Source organism: Palaemon carinicauda, chromosome 13, assembly GCF_036898095.1.
Source record: "Palaemon carinicauda isolate YSFRI2023 chromosome 13, ASM3689809v2, whole genome shotgun sequence".
Taxonomy (NCBI): Eukaryota; Metazoa; Arthropoda; class Malacostraca; order Decapoda; family Palaemonidae; genus Palaemon; species Palaemon carinicauda.
In genome coordinates, this window is record NC_090737.1 from 107,116,509 (window position 1) to 107,131,508 (window position 15,000).

Below are 15,000 nucleotides of genomic sequence, written 5' to 3' on the forward strand. Positions count from 1 at the left end.
TTTCCTTTTTTGTTTTTTATTTGGCAGACCGTTGGGAACATTTATATATATATATATATATATATATATATATATATATATATATATATATATATATATATATATATATAATATATATATATATATATATATATATATATATATATATATATACTACGATTAGTTACATGAAAATTTGTTGCCTCAGTTTTAGTAAATAGCTCATTCTAAAGCTTCCTTCTCAAATAATTTTTTTCTCTAAAAAATAAAATTTTTCATTATCATTTAACATATATATATATATATATATATATATATATATATATATATAATATATATATATATAGTATATATATATATATATATATATATACATATATATATATATATATATATATATATATATATACTTGTTATTTGTTTATATGTATATATATAAATATATATGTATGTATGTATGTATATATGCATATATATATATATTATATATATATATATATATATATATATATATATATATATATATATTATATATATATATATATATATATATATATATATATATATATATATATATATATATGTATATATATATATATATATATATATATATATATATATATATATATCTATTTATATATATATATATATATATATATATATATATATATATATATATATATATATATATATATATATATATATATATATATATATATATATATATATATAACATAACTGGAAAATCACAAACTTTTGAGCTCCAAGCTCAACTGTTTATTCTTACTTAAATATGTTATCTTAGAAAATTAATAAAAGAGCTCTGAGAGAATTATACAACCCACAGATGACAATATATAAAAGCATTGATTATCCAAAACTCTCGTACGTATACTCAAAATAAAACTTGACGATTATTTTAAAAGAATTATTCTAAAACAGTTTCCCACTTTGATACTTAGTCAAACGCTATTATGAAATATTGTTGATTGAAATATCAAACTCTTCAGAAAATATTAATATTCTATGAAAATTACAGCAATGTTACCAGAGAATTAATTCATAAATGAAATAAATCGATATATTGAATCAAAAAAAAAAAAAAAACTTCAAACTAAGACAAACAAAATCATGCAATCGACTGTTTAACTGGAAATTAATTCATAAAAAAATTTAATTTTATAATAAATGAAAATATTTAACAACACTCAACTGAATGAGAAACTAAATGAAATTCACATAAATGTAATTGATCAGAAATTATGAACTTAAAAAAAAAAAGAAAAAAAAAATATATAAAAACTCTCAACAATTTTACAAAACATTTAACTCATAAATGAAGTTACTAGAATAATTGAATCTTAATAAAAGAACTTAAACTAACACGAAAAAGAATTTACTTTAAAAAAAAAAATCATACAATCGCCTTCTTTAACTGAAAATTAGTTTATGGAAAAATCCAATTTTCTTAATAAATGAAAATAGTTAACTATTTAACACTCAAATGAATAAACACTAATTGGAATTTAAATAAATGTAATAGATTCACTTAAAAGGTATGTATCTCACCGAACAGTTGAGCCAAAATAAATATACCTCACTGTTTATCCTAAACTCACAGGGCCAATTACAAAAAATTAAGTTAAACTAGTAATTACATTAGCACAATACGTTTGAAATATCATTCAATGGATTCGTCAACGTTTGAACACACAACACATGATATATTTTGGATGGAATAAATTAACGCTACCCATACTCGGTTTCAGCTAGCATAAACATTTTGTGTACAGGATGGAATGATAAATCCTTCCATAAGATATATTTTTCCAAGTTTATATTAATTTTTTTTCATCAATATGCAATCAAGATCTGTGGAAAATGTAAAAAAATTATGATTTTCTATCATTTACCACTGCAGTTACAGTTTTGATAGCGATTTTAGTATAAGGCATTTTGCCTTGATAGGGATATGGAAAATGTAATAATGTATATGATAACATCAATATTCATCATTGTAAAAATTTATAATGAAGGATTATGATCTGGGAAAAATAATATTTAATGAACGTGTGGTTCTGAAACTGGATCATACACTGAAAAATGCAAATATATTTTTATATTATACATATATAAAAAGTCCTTATTATTTTTTTTTAAAGTATGATAGAGAAAACTCTTTTTAAGTGCTTATAATGGTGACTAAATATTCTTTAGATTTATATTGACCTCAACATTATCTACCTTTATATATTTCTTAATAATAATACGAGTATTCAAAATTTTCACCGAGTCAGTTAATAGAGATATAACACTTAACTATACGAATGCAATTTACTATCAATTGGCCTAGATCTCAAAGCTTCCAATATAGCTTTAACTTGAGTAAAGTTTTGTTTTTCTCCTCCCGGCCTTAAATCTACAGAATATTGTAGGTAGGGAAAAAAACCTAAAGCTTGGAGTGTCCGAGAATCTAATCACAAGGATTGACATATTTATTCACGATTCTTGATTACTTTTCCCCTTAGTTATTTGCATATGAAGAATATCTTTCACTCAGCCCCTGAAATTTGAACAGCAAAACAGAGCAATATTGACAATAATGACAACACACTAATCTTTAAACATCGTAAAGTACAACTATCAAGTAATAATTCAAATTACTGAGAATGTATTTTTTTTTCTTTTTTCAAATTATAAATTTTGTTTTATAGTATTCAACACATCTTCTTATAAATCTTGTAGAGGCCATGCAGTGGTTATGTTTTGCTGTAACCAATAATTTTACTCCTCTAGAAGTTCCTTGCCCTTATATTAAACCTCAAATAGGTATTAGTTTTACTTGATCATATTAAATAGTTAATAATTAATACAGATATAATCATTAGATGTGTGTCATCACTCTATCAACTTATAAATTTTTTTTTTTTCAAAATATTCTAAAAAGATACATTTTCACACTGATATACTCTGAAGGATCTACACCAAATTGTATTAAAGTCGATTCCAAATTTATTCCCTTTATTAATATTCTTATTTGCTTTTCAAGGTTTGCATGAAAGTTAAAATACCTTTCTTAAAGAAATGGAATTTTTATTGAGCTTTTACAGGAATCTTGGTAGCTGAATATCGTAAGCCTGAACATATAGTAGTTTCATTGAGCTCCAGACCTACAGTGAAGACAGAAGAGAAAACTTTAAAAACATTCAGAAAGTGAGTATTGATTTACAATCATGTTTCAATAGTAAATGGTGTAACATGGTAAGTGTTGATCTTTGTTACTTTTCGATGGTTTCATTCAATGATTAGATTAAAAATAAGTTAATACATGCATAATTAATGCTATATATTTCTTTGAAATCAGTAAATGACTATAATTTTGTAAATTTAGTGTTTTCCAGTAAATAGGAAATGTAAATTTTAAATTGGTCGTTTAAGGGATCGTGCCGTCATTATTAGTAACCGTGGTTTTAATATTAAGGATCACTGACAAAGGTTCAGTTTAGGTGTGCTTGTGTCTGGGCATTTGTGGAAACGCTGGCATGTTAACCAAGGTTTGAGGAAACATGTGATGAGTAAGAGTTGGCTTAACTATTTATCAAAGTGCACCTGCAAACAAGAGGTTGAAACGTTCAAGGATTCCTACCCTAAGGGGTGGTAGTATAATGTCAGCTACAATGACATTTAACTATTCTTGTCACTCACAAACGACCATATTAGCTTCTTGTAACCCTGTGATGGTATAGCAAATAACAATAGAGGCCACAAGGCAAATATCAGTAGTCTTCGAATGATGGGGTCGGGCCTTTACGAGGAAGTGTTTGTGAAAGGAACGTCTGGCATCATTATCTACCAGAAAAAGCACATAAAATCAAGAATTCATGAAAAAAAAATAATTGGGAGGCTACTTTCTCATTAAATGACCTCCTTACATATTTTTTTTTTTTTTTATCATTGACATACACACCTCCAATTTTTAGAAACAGCCCCAATTCTAGATTGGTAGTAGCACAATTGAGGGTGAGGGGCTTTATCAGGAGAATATTGATGTTTATTTTTTCGCAGAGGGTTAGTGGAGTAGTAAGGTGGTAGGTGGCTTTTTTGTTACACAATCTAGTCGAGAAGCTAACATTATTGTGTTTCAACATTCATTAAAGTCAGTAGGTATTTCATGGTTTTGCCCTTCAACATGAGTTGCATATTTGATCGAGTTCTTGACGGTGTAAAAGTAGCGTTCAATAAGGGAGTCAAATCTGGTCGTATTGCTCGTGATAAGCCAGGTTTTAACATATTAATTTGCACCTCACACCGGCTTTAGCGGCATTTTTGGCCAAAAGGCATGAAGAAGCTTCATTCCCGAGGAGAAATTTCTGCAGTAGGATGAGGACGATCAATATCGATCATTCCCCCAACGACAATCAACGGTCTTTGATCGCCCAGTGGGCTAATGCAAGAACTGATATTATCTTTGTTAAATGGGCAGTTGACAACAGTGAATGCCGCTCTAGGAAGAATTATTTGAATGAATTTTACTCAATGAGGACTACTTTATTAACAATGCCAGTAGGAGTTTCCATGGATGATGTTTTCAGGTGAATTGATGAATTTTTTGGGGGGATTCGGTGAATAAGTGGGTCATTAATTTTATACGGATCTGAATCTTAGAGTGTTTAAACCAAGCAAGCACATCTCTACCGGCACTATGGTAGAAAAAACAGGTGAGTTGGGGATGGTGGTGGTCTTCGTCGTAGGATACGAAAGATGAAGCTAAGAAGCAAAATGTATGTTCGAAGTACTCCATAAATAACCAATTGGACAGAAGTGGGGTTAGAGTCAATATGAAGTGAGCTCCTGACCAACTAACTTAGACAAAACGTGTTTTTATATTACAGTAAAAAGTCACATAAGGGTGAGTTTTTCATATTTACAATCATCGTTTTGTTTTTTTGACTGAGATGAAAACTGGAAATCAACATAGAAAAGGATAACAACAAAATGATAATAATATTTATTGGCTTGTTAAATTATACAACTTTTTAACGTTGAGTCCAGTAACGGTTGTAGTATTGAAAATACGTAGACATGGTATCCCTATTTATTTTTATGTGCATTGCTTGCTGCACAAGAGAGAGAGAGAGAGAGAGAGAGAGAGAGAGAGAGAGAGAGAGGAGAGAGAGAGAGAGAGAGAGAGAGAGAGAGAGAGAGAGAGAGAGAGAGAGAGAGATGCTTCAGTTATCAACGAAATTTATGATGAATCGGATAACTTTTAAAAGAAAAAAAATTAAGTTTAACCTCTTTTTGACAATAAACCTAAGTCATTCTTTGTATGCTGTTAAATATCATTACTATTATTTAAACTCGTTATAACTATCCCTCAAGATGTACACCATGTTCTATAATTATGTAGACTCGTAAAAGTTTAAAGTCACACTCTTTAAATCTTCAGGGTTAGTCATTACTTTCGTCTTCTGTGGAAGATCTTTTTTTTTTGCACAATTTTTGCCTCAGAACTTCTCTTAGGAGTAACGGTTTTGCCAGTATTTTTTTTTTTTTTTTCATAAGATGTAGAGTATATAGACTCATAACTTCCGCTAAGATATCACTCCAGGAGCTCATCAGTTCATATCCTATACGCAGTTCTATTTTTCTCATTTTCTCTAACAAAGCACAATATTTTGAGCCTCCAGAAAGCCAAGCACCTATATGCCTCCTCTTTTCTTTTCGGTCTATGTTCCCTTTTTTGTCGCTCTTTTTGACAACTTTTTCTATCATTAAAGTTGTCGATTAAACATTTATTTCTGTATTTTAAAAATTTATTTTTCTATTAACACAATTTTTCTTACTATCTCAAATATATAATGAAAGAAAAAAGCCAAGGATCTATCTGCCTATTCTCCTATTTACGGTCTAAGTTTCTTTCATACTTTCCCGTTCCTGGTATATTTTCTACTATTGAAGTTGTACTTCTAATAATTTAAATTATTATCAGCCCATTCATATATATATATATATATATATATATATATATATATATATATATATATATATATATTATATATATATATATATATATATATGTGTGTGTGTGTGTGTGTGTGTGTGTGTGTGTGTGTGTGTGTGTGTGTGTGTGTATATGTATATTACGACTAGCAAATTACGTAACATATAAAGTTCCAAATTCACCGTTAATTTTACGTAAATCTGTAATACTTGAAAAAAACCCGAGTCCTGACAAATTTTGCAACTCCTTGACTAAAATATATAAAAACACTAAATGTCCAAAGATCTCATTCTAAAAAACTAAGAAAAAAAAGGTTAAATATTTTACTTAAGAAATAATAGTGATCGTTGGAATATAATTTTCTTTAAACAAATAGATATATTTTATAAAATTTTAAATATTAATACCTATAGTTATCACCAAAGGGAATCACTCAAAATATCAAATCTGAACAGAACCTTACACTAAGACAAGAAAATGTTACATCTGAAAATTACATAATCACATGTTTCGCTGGAAATCTAATTTTACACAAATATTTAATCTTGATTATTAATGAAAATATTTAACACGATATTAATTGAAAGATTAAATACTAAACGAAATTTACATAAAAGAAACTTATATGCACACACACGCACTCACACACACACACACACACACACACACACACACACACACACACACACACATATATATATATATATATATATATATATATATATATATATATATATATATATATATATATATATATATATATATATATATATATGTATGTATATATATATTATTATTATTATTATTATTACTTACTAAGCTACAACCCTAGTTGGAAAAGCAGTATGCTATAAGCCCAGGGGCTCCAACAGGGAAAATAGCTCAGTGCGGAAAGGAAAAAAGGAAAATAAAATATTCTAAGAAGAGTAACAACAATAAATATCTCCTATATAAACTATAAAAACTTTAACAAAACAAGAGGAAGAGAAATAAGATAGGAGAGTGTGCTCGAGTGTACCCTCAAGCAAGAGAACTCTAACCCAAGACAGTGAAAGGCCATGGTACAGAGGCTATGGCACTACCCAAGACTAGAGAACAGTGTTTTGATTTTGGAGTGTCCTTCTCCTAGAAGAGCTGCTTACCATAGCTAAAGAGTCACTTCTACCCTTTACCAAGAGGAAAGTGGCACTGAACAAGTACATTGCAGTAACCCCTTGGGTGATGAAGAATTGTTTGGTAATCTGTGTTGTCAGGTGTATGAGGATAGAGGAGAATATGTAAAGAATATGCCAGACTATTCAGTATGTATGTAGGCAAAGGGAAAATGAACCGTAACCAGAGAGGAGGATCCAATGTAGTACTGTCTGGCCAGTCAAAAGACCCCATAACTCTCTAGCGGTAGTATCTATATATATATATATATATATATATATATATATATAATATATATATATATATATATATATATATATATATATATATATATATATATATATATATATATATATATATACATATATATATATATATATATATATATATATATATATATATATATATATATATATATATATATATATATATATATATATATATATATATATATATATATATATATATAAGATTGATTTTAAATAAGTATAAATATGAAGGTATCGTGTTCCCTAGACAACTCATAATTAAGGTAAAATGTCGAAAGGTAAAGGCTCCCCAAACTTGTTATATTCTCTTCCGTTCATTTCAGTTTACCACAATAATTTTTCAATTCCCTTGGTACTTTCATCAGGCCTTCAGTGATAATAGGAAATTAACCTCAATGTTAATTATGGCATAATTCAAAATTGAATCAGATTACCTGAAAATAGTTTAAATTATGAATTTTGGGAGAAACTAGAATAAAGACAATTATACACTACTACTACTACTACTACTACTACTACTACTACTACTACGAGAGAGAGAGAGAGGAGAGAGAGAGAGAGAGAGAGAGAGAGAGAGAGAGAGAGAGAGAGAGAGAGAGAGAGACAGACAGACAGACAGACAGACAGACAGACAGACAGACTGTTCACAATTCAAAAACGATTATAGATTGTTTCCATTGAGGGGAAGTAATTTTTCACTTCACAGCTCAACTACTTCTAATTACATCCTACATACATGCCCATTGTTCATGGTTCCGACTGGCTTCATTGTAAAAAGAGTGGGGCCGGATTTCCTACAAAATGGGGTTCTACACATGGAGGTGTGACTGACCTGCTTTAAATATTTTTTACTGAAACTCATAATTTTAAAAACATATTAGTATCATTTAAAGTGTAATTAGTTAGTTGCAGCATATTCAGTTCATACCTTATCTATAAGCTTGTTGTTTTCGATATACATGTCTTCTTAAAGATGTTTCTAAAATTTACTTTACTCTCCTAAAATGCAAATAAAGGGATTAATTAAAAGACCATTATTATTTAGAATATTTTGGGCAAATCATGTAAAGAATTAATCTATATTGGATATTTTAAAACTTTAATATCGTATTCTTTGCCTTTTTTGCATCCTTACTCTTTTACTTCCTCCGGAAAACAAGACACTAAACCTCAAAACAATATTGTTGAAGGTGGTAATAAATTTTTGTGTAATATCTTTTTCTTCTAAGTCAAGAGAACTTTATACTCTTATTATGGAAAGCCATTTTATGATTTGAGGGTGTTATATTCTTAGATAATAATAGTTCTTTTACAGAAAATTCATAACTATATGAAATGTGCTAAATACCTAAAAATTTTAGAATTAGCTCTCATTTTATCGTTATCATTTTTTTAAATATCCTGTTCCATATTATTATTATTATTATTATTATTATTATTCTTATTATTATTATTATTATTATTATTATTATTATTATTATTATTATTATTATTATTATTATTATTATCATTATTATTATTATTATTATTATTATTATAATTATTATTATCATTATCATCCTCATTTCCTAAGCTACAATCCTACTGGGGATAGCAGGATGCTAGTTTGCTAGCAGGCCGTTCGATTGTAACTCGGATGTCTGATGAAATCAACTGACTTTTCAAACATGACGTAGCCGCTGGAGATTGTCGGAAGGGATGCCGAGGGAAAAATTAAGCTGTGATGACTAACAGGTCACCATACACCATTTCAGCTGCGGATACAGCCAAGGGCTTCTTTAGGAATGATTTTTAGTCCCAGGAGGACTTGGGGGAGGCTCAACATAGCTGAATAAACCAGTAGGAGTCATTGCAGTGTCCCATCAAAGCTGCCCACATTCCGGGTGCAACTGGGTTGTAGGTGGTTGTTTTTTATGTAGGGTTATTCACAGGAAATTTTCTAATGATGTCCACACTTAAGAGGTGGAAGTTTTAGCCCTGTCACAGGTAATATGCTCATTGATACCAAATCTCGTGATTTACGCTGAGAGTAAGGCTGGCGTAGCCTATATGAGCCGTATATTGCAGTTTGGTTTGGAATTACTTCAGGCTAACAAATGGAGTGGTATGTGATTATGAACAGGTTACAATGTCCCCGTGATGACACTAAGTGACCTACTTAATCGAGGTGAAGTATGGCGAAACGAGCTTTTGTTGAGGAAATTTGCCCGCTTTTGAATACGTTTGTCAATGTACTTTTGGAATTTGGCATTAAGTACAGGCACCAGCCCTCTCCTTATCATCTTTGATAATGCCGTGAAAAATGAAGTTCCTCATCACTAGCTGAGCAGTAGATCGAAGCGAGCGATGTCAAAGGCCACGAATGAAATCAATCACTTTTCTGCACATGGGAGGATGTCTACCACTACTGATGTTTGTTTCCTCGAGAGTAACCTCTTCCCGACGGAGAAATGTACGTTTCTGGTTTTCTTCATCTTTTCGTCGGTCCTCAGCCAACGTATTATAATCCGATTCCAGGAGAATGTGTTTCTTGATAGGGCATCGGAAACGGGATTAATTTTTCCAGGATGTGTTGGAGTATGCAATTGTATTAGAAAATTGTCTAATTTTTGGGAGGGGGGGGCATCATTCCTCAGCTCTTATTTGTTCCACGTTTATGTAATGGCTTTCCGAATTTCAGAGATAACTGAAGAAAAAAATATAAATTTTTCCTATTTCCAGCATCCTAATATATGAGTAAATAATCATTTTTGTTATTCTCAACATTGTTATACGAAACGAAAAACCTTTCTATTGTGAATTTCTACAAACTTGCAACAGAAAACTGTTATGTAAAGATAATTGAAAAATATTAATGAAAAAAAGGCTTATTTATATAAAATGGTTGGAATCCATTATAGAAAGATTCTCCCTGCAATGCACAATATACGAAGAGAGAGAGAGAGAGAGAGAGAGAGAGAGAGAGAGAGAGAGAGAGAGAGAGAGAGAGAGAGAGAGAGAGAGAGAGAGAGAGAGAGCCTTACCTTATTGCCTTATTTTTTTTTCTTTTGGGTTCCCCCAGGTCCTTTAGTGTGAGGCAACTCGTATATCCACCAGAGAGTTGCTAATGCATCTTCCGGTGTATTTTGCATCTTCCAATCTTGGATGGTCTGGGATGCATCTTAGGTATTTATCGAGCTTGTTCTTAAACATATCTACGCTCACTCCTGATATGTTTCTTAAATGAGCTGGCAGCACATTAAATAGTCGCTGCATTATTGATGCTGGTGCGTAGTGGATTAATGTCCTGTGCGACTTTCTTAGTTTACCTGGAATATTTTTTGGCACTATTGATCTACCTCGGCTTGCTCTTCTGATATTTTAAGCTCCATGAAGTTTTCAGTAATTCCTCCTATTTTCTTCCATACTTGTATTATCATATAGCGTTCTCTTCTCCTTTCTAGACTGTATAGTTTTAAAAAATGCAGTCTTTCCCAGTAGTCAAGGTCCTTAACTTCTTCTATTTTAGCAGTATAGGACCTTTGTACACTCTCTATTTGCGCAATATCCTTTTGGTAGTGTGGGTACCATATCACATTGCAGTACTCGAGTGTACTACGTACATAAGTTTTTTAAAGCATAATCATGTGTTCAGCTTTTCTTGTTTTAAAGTGTCTGAATAACATTCCCATTTTTGCTTTACATTTAGCCAACAGTGTTGCTATTTGGTCGTTGCATAACATATTCCTATTTAACATTACACCAAGGTCTTTAATTGCTTCCTTGTTTGTGATTGTCTCATTATTAGGTCCCTTGTATGCATACACCATTCCTTCTCTGTTTCCATAATTTATTGAATCGAATTTATCGGAGTTAAATACCATCCTATTTATCTCAACCCATCCTTATATTTTGTTTAGATCTCTCTGTAGTGAGTTCCTATCTTCATCACAAGTAATTTCTCTACTTATTCTTGTGTCATCGGCGAAACTTCTCACTACGGAGTTTTCAACATCACAGTCTATGTCTGAGATCATAATAACAAACAGCAGTGTAGCTAATACCGTACCTTGTGGCACACCCGATATTACCTGGGCTTCATCTGATTTCTCGTCATTTGCAACCACTATCTGTTTTCTGTTTTGCAAGAACTCTTTTACCCATTTTCCTATCTTTCCTACAATATTATGCTTTCTCATTTTTTTCTCCAATATGTTATGGTCTACTTTGTCAAAGGCTTTTGCAAAATCTAGATAGATCACATCTGTGTCTTTTTCAAATATTATATTTTTGTGTATGTTTTCATAGTGTGTTAACAGTTGGGTCTCTGTACTTTTTCCAGGCACGAAACCGTGTTGGCCCATATTAAACAAATTATTTTTGACCAAATGGTTCATTATTTTCTTTTTTATTACCCTCACATACACTTTCATAATATGTGATGTTCGACTAACAGGTCTATAATTGCTTGCCTCAAGTCTTGATCCACTTTGAAGATAAGGGTTATATAAGCTAATTTATGTTTTAACATATACCTCGCTCATATCTACGCTTTGTCTTAGCAGTATTGCAAGCGGCTTCGCGATAGTGTTTGCATTTTTTTTTAAACAAAATCGCTGCAACTCCATCTGGTCCGACTGCCGATCCATTTTTTAATTTCGTTTATAGCCTTGACACTATCTGCTTCATTAATATCTATATCCGTTAGATATTCAACATTTTCTTCTCTCATTTCTGTTTCATTATTCTCATTTGCAATTCTTGTCGTGAACTCACTCTTATATTTTTCTGCTAATATGTTGCATATTTCCTTTATTTTCATTCGTTAGCCGTCCTTCAATTCTTAGAGGCCTATTTCTATTCTCCCTTTATTCATCTTTTTTGCATAGGAGTAAAGTACTTTGGGGTTTCTTTTTATATTTTGAAGTGTCCTTTCTTCTAAGTCCCTTTTTTCATTTTCTTTCGACTGTATAATCTTTTGTTCTGCATTTTCTATCTTACATTTTATTTCCCCTCATTTTCCACACATTTTTTTCTTTTGCAAGATTTTTCTTCCACTTTCTAATTTTCTGAAATAAGATCCTTCTGTCTCTTGCTTTGCACGTCTTTTGTTTATTGTTTTTTTTTCGGTACATATTTTTCAACAATTTTTTCCAGTATTTTGTACATTATGTCCGTATTTACCTGTATATTATCACTTACAAGTACATTTTTCCATTCTTTACTCAGTTCTTCATTTATTTCTGACCATTTTATATTCTTACTGTAAAAATTATATTTTCCATATCCTTCCCAAAGTTTTGTGCTTTTATTAACGTCTGCAATCACTTGCTTTGGAATGAACTATCAATTCTATGACATTGTGGTCTGAAATTCCCGTGTTATACACTATTATTTCTTTAACATAATTCACCTCATTCACAAATACTATATCTAGGATATTTTCCTTTCTTGTTGGAATGTGGTTTATTTGTTGCATATTATGTTCTAATAGTATATCTTGAAGCTTTTCAAATTGCCTCTTATCGTCTGTGCTACTATTACTCTCTTTTTTATATGTGTACATACAACCACTTTCTTCTATCCGTTCTTTCCAATCCACGAAAAGAAAGTTAAAATCTCCGGATAGGAGTATATTCCAGTCTTTATGGTTTCTACATAAATCATCTATTTTTTCTATTATTAGGTCAAACTCCTTAGTATTTGAGGGTCTGTAAACTACAATATTCACTAGTTTTTCAAATTCAATTCTACCGCAATCAATTCACATTCTGTGTTGCTGTATTTTTCACAGACTTTTCCTTGATTTATGTCTCTTCCATATATTGCGGTTCCCCCTTGATTCCTATTTTTTCTGTCTGATCTATAAGTTTGGAAACCCTTTATCTGGTCATCACTCCCAGTCTCTTGGGAATACCATGTTTCACTTATATTTAATATATCTATTTTTTCAATTTGGGTTAGTTCTTCTAGGAACTCTATTTTCCTGTTAGAGTTACTCGTGACTAAACCCTGTGCATTCATTACTATTATGGATTGTGTTTCATCCCCATTATTTAATATTGGTAAGAATATGGATTCTCCCATGCTTCCTTCCTGTTCTGATATGATGTTCTTTTCTTAATTTCTCGGAATTCTGCCATTAAAAAATCCAACTTTTCTATTATATTTGTTCTTTCGCCTTCATATTTATTTGTGTGTGTAAACCTGCAATTATCCCCATATTTGCACCAACCCCTGGCATTATAGATGCATTCTTTGTAATTGGGCTCTATTTGTGCAGATTTGGGTTGAAAGGCCTTTTTTGGTGCATAGTGCGGTATATACGCGGCCTGGTTTTTTTTTTTTTTTTTTTTTTCATTTTTTTTTCTTTTCAGCTCGATGAGTTTTATACTCTCATTCATAGTTGCAGGATGCATATATCGACATTTTTAGTTGAAACTGCATCCTTTTCCTTCTTTTAGGGTTTTGCATATTTTTGGATGGAGATCTCTGCATTCGTCTCCATATCCGTCTAAATACGCACATTTACCCTATATTTCATAATTATGGCATATCTTTGGATGCTTGTAGTAGTATATTTCGCCAAATCTGCAATTCCCTCTTTTCAGCATATTACAGACTATATCTTTCTTTTCTTTTATTTCTTGTTCTTGCTCTTTCCTAAAAGTATGTAGGTCCGGGTAGAGTCTCTTGGGTCTATTATTTGTTTCCATCTGATAATTTATTTCTTCATAAGTGTGTTGTTGTTGGATGGCATCATGAGAGAGAGAGAGAGAGAGAGAGAGAGAGAGAGAGGTGGAGTGTGACACCTATATAATACTAAAAAAATTTTATATTCGCTATTTCCCTTGCTTCGTATTCGATTTAAGGAATTTTTATTAAATTTCTAATCATAATAAGAGAATATTGTGGCCATGATTGAAGCCATAATATCTGTGATGAAAAGGAAAAAGGTTAAAGCAATGTTATATGTAATAATCTCAAAAACAAAACCAAATCAATAAAATTGACAAAGGTTATCCTGATTTGATAAAATGGTTATTAGATCACATTTTACTAGGTTAGGATTTTACTTGAAATTTATTGAAATGTCTTTAAACCATAATCGATATTTTATTTTCCTATATTACAATAGGAAACTAGAACAACACTTGTTAGATATTATTTCAAAAATAAAATAAAGAATGTTTAAGAATTATGAAACAAAGAGAGAGAGAGAGAGAGAGAGAGAGAGAGAGAGAGAGAGAGAGAGACCCTTTACAGGTGGACTATCGTGAACGTGTAACTATAGAATTTTCAGTTTGTAAACTCAATAACAAGAATATTTTTCTTATTTACTCGAACGTGGACCATGTTATTCATTAATGACAACTATATCATATATATAATCACTTTGCGTCATTCTATGTCATATGAAATACTATTTAACCATCACCTCTCCAAGTCTGATCATGACTGGAGAATACCCATTTCCTGACATTTCAATAACTATAATAGAAAACAGTTGGGCATGTTAAGTTCTTTTTGTTTAGTTTTAATTTTTAGCAGATGTAATAATCTTGATCTTAAGTCCAGTAGCAGACCATCATAGATGATAATTATATTTGAAGTTTGTGA